At 49.6% G+C, this 3,359-nt stretch overlaps 1 non-coding gene across 1 annotated transcript; it reads left to right on the top strand.

Moving 5' to 3' along the window:
- Nucleotides 1-2,945: 2,945 nt before the first annotated feature.
- Nucleotides 2,946-3,036, top strand: TRNAY-GUA (transfer RNA tyrosine (anticodon GUA)). Its single transcript is given in 2 exon segments — nt 2,946-2,982; nt 3,001-3,036. It is a non-coding gene; the product is annotated as a tRNA-Tyr (tRNA).
- The last annotated feature ends 323 nt before the right edge of the window (nt 3,037-3,359 follow it).

Raw genomic sequence — 3,359 nt, 5'->3', positions numbered from 1 at the left:
GCTTCGCATGCCTAGTCTTGCGCACATTTGAGTTGTGTGTTGATTTTTAGCTGTCTTGCCTGATCCTGCATTGAAATTTTTTATTCACGCGTTCACACGAAGAAAACGCAACAGGTGGTATAATTTTTGATGCAGCCAGGGCAGTGGACAGCAGAGGTAGGCATCCTGAAGAGGGCGAGCCCTCATGACGGCATCTTCACCCTCACCTCATGAGGATTTCACTTGGGGAAGTAAGAGAGGATCGGCGCATGAAAATTAGTGAGGGCGAGGGTGAGGGAGGGAAGAAATGATTAGGCGAGAGCGAGGGAGCACAAGATGCTCGGCTGAGGGCGACGGTGGAGTCCCGAACCCTACTCCAGGCTGACGTTTCTTTTTTGTGTAGCCCATTAACGATTACCGATTTAGAGTACTAGTTCTTAGGGCAAAGACGTAGTTACTGCAGTGAGGAGGTACACGAGGCAAACATGAAAGGCGGGGAGCCACACCCCTTCGCGTCGCCGCACCCATGTTGTAAATTAAAGACAGAAAGGTGGCGCGCACGAACAACCATAGCTAGGTTTTGAAGGAAAAGGAGAAACGCAAGAAACTGCAACGAAGCTGGAACGAAAGTCGTAAAACGGGAGGAAACGACCAGGAGAGGGTTAGTTTACGTTACCTTTGAAAAATACAGAGGCCTTAGGGTTGTCTCTTTTTTTGGCGGCATCTGACAACACAGTGCACGGTGCAAAAATTTGTGCGCTAGTTTGCTAGGGATCGAGGTTACTGCGCCAGCTCGCGAGCTTGCAGTGTCACCGTGTCGCAAGCACAGATTTCACGTCTTTCACGTTGTAATGACGCCATTACAAAGAGTGACGTTCGTTTACTCGTAGTTATGTGCGGCTATCGCGCCCAGCGATTACCCGCCGAATCTCCGAAGCACGCGGATTGCAAGCGGCAGTCAGAATTAATGCCATACAAGAAGAAAACTTGTTTGAGTATCCGCCTCGTACACTGGTATGAGGGCGCTACCGATCAGGAATATGAAGCGCCACCTGCGGGCGAACCGGCTGGTAGCCGTCTGTACTGGTCTGTTCGACCATTGGAAGAATGGCAGCGCAAAGCCGTAGCTGCGTGCTCTTCTGCGGCTGTAGGCGGATTTAAAACGTAGAAGGCAGCACGTTTTAAGGCACCAAAAAACCTTAAAACGTTTTAAGGCAGCAGCGGGAAACTTGGCAAACAATCGTTTTACGCGCAGCATGTTTACAGCGTCCGAGAAGAGCTTTCTGTCGTCATGGGGCCGTCAGACATCATAGGAAAATGCGTGGCGGAATTGATGAGCGTCGATTACGACGTGCACAGGTAAGCACCTTGGTTTTAGCTAACACGTGCGCACGTGCCTGAGCTCTTAATATGGTTCCTTAGCTTTCGGGAGGCGATCAGAAGATCCTGAGGGCTCATGCAAGCACGCTGCGGCGCTGGCTGTTTACACAAACAACCACCACCATACGTCGTGCACGGACCTGCCATGTGCGTGGAACAAGCCGCCATCCTGCCCGACGCTCGACACGAAGAAATTGGTCAAAGACCTCTTTCCAAGTAAGAGTGATTGATTTTTCCCACCACAATAATCAAATTTAACGCGTTGTCAATAACTCTTACCTAAGACGGCCTCTGCCAACGCCCGTTCTGCAGCAACTCGACCCGGCCGTCATTCACGCGCAGTTTCTGGACCTCAGCTGCACATTCAGGCATGTTCTTGATCATGAAATTGTCACGATAAAAGAGCAAGGAACGCCACCTTCACACGGTGTTGAGTCAACAGGGCCCTCAAGCGCCCACCTGATCAGGACGATAAAAAAAAAAATAAAACGAGCGACAGCAGTTCAGTGCGTTTGAGGTAGTATCTGTGTCACCCCTCAAGCTGAATAGGTGCGACGTGCTGTCAGCACTGTCCACCAAAGAAACAAACCCTTTATTAGAAGTCTGTGTGGAAAAAGATTGACGAAATAGTCGAGATTGGTTTAGTAACCAAAGGTCAAGCAGCTATGAACAGGTTTGTTAATGCTTTACACTTGGCGTGCGGCCTCTTAGTGTGCCTGTATAGCAATTTCATGCGTGATTTATTACAGGTGGCGTCTAGAAAGACACCTCCGAGTGACAAGCTCCGCAGCACATCGGATTAAAACCAGGACGAGCGCATTTGAAGCCCTGGGAGACGCCGTTGTAGGGAAGAAGATGTTTTGATCTGCAGCTACCTCCTGCAGCTTGGGTAGCCGCCGCTGGAAGCGACTGGATTCGTCGCTGAGCTATAGAAAATTTTGGGAGCAAGCATATTAGTGCACAAGACAAACTAAACTGCGTGAGCCGTGCGCAACCCAGCCAAAAAAGAAAAACAAACTTTGCAACGTAAGCTAAACAAAGTTAGCAGTGTAAGGCAACAAAAACAGAGCTCTGAAAAAAAGTAGCGCCGGAAAGGACAACACACAGCAAGCGAGATGGTACAGGCGCAACTTCTGTTTATTCACTGCGTGTGCGAAGGAATATAAAGAAACAATCAAGAGGGGGCGCAAGAACGACACATGCGCTCGAGCGTTGCACAAAAACGGAAAAGATAAGATAACAGAGCACACCTGAGGCAACGAAATCGTGCTGGAATCCATCGCCGTCGATAGCTCAGTATGATGGACAGACATGCCGAGCCACCAAGATCGTCCAAATCTGTGTTTCGTGAACAGTGCGCTTTGGTGAGGAGTGTATATGCTGCACGCGAAGAACCTCCAAGCTGGCTGCCGTGCCTAGATGCATGTGTGTGCCTCCCTGAATTTTGATGTTTTGATGGGGATGCAGTGTTGAGTTAGGGCTATGGCGGGCTCCTATTAAGCAGCCCGGTAACTTGAGACGCGAACCAGTCTGATTGAAGTTTTCCTCTTTTCTACGGAAGTTCTTCCATGAAATAAAAAAAAAAGCCGTCGATAGCTCAGTTGGTAGAGCGGTGGACTGTAGAGGTTTCGTGCTACGGACATCCATAGGCCGCTTGTTCGAATCCGGCTCGACGGAGGGCGTTATTTTTTTTTTTTTAGCTCCGAGCGCATGTTTTCAAAGCGAAAACCAGACAGCAGCTACAAGAAGACACCGAAGACATTGGTAGTCGTTTGAATGGAGTGCCAGTTATTCTGCAAAAGCACCCAGCCGCGTTGCGTACCCGCTGCGCTAGTCACTGCCTGAACCTGGCGTTCTGTGATTCGTGCACTCTTTTCGACATCCGTAATGCCATTCGGGCCGTCCGGGAAATGTGTGCGTTTTTTGGAAAGTCTGCTCAAATGACAGCTCTACATAAAAGAACGATCACCCGAAAACACACAGGGAAGGCGAAAGAGCGG

This window comes from Amblyomma mixtum, chromosome 3 (genome assembly GCF_055824585.1).
Source record: "Amblyomma mixtum isolate Tamu chromosome 3, ASM5582458v1, whole genome shotgun sequence".
Classification (NCBI taxonomy): domain Eukaryota; kingdom Metazoa; phylum Arthropoda; class Arachnida; order Ixodida; family Ixodidae; genus Amblyomma; species Amblyomma mixtum.
The sequence above is the reverse complement of the archived record's forward strand: the minus strand, read 5'-3'. Positions and strand labels throughout refer to the sequence as shown.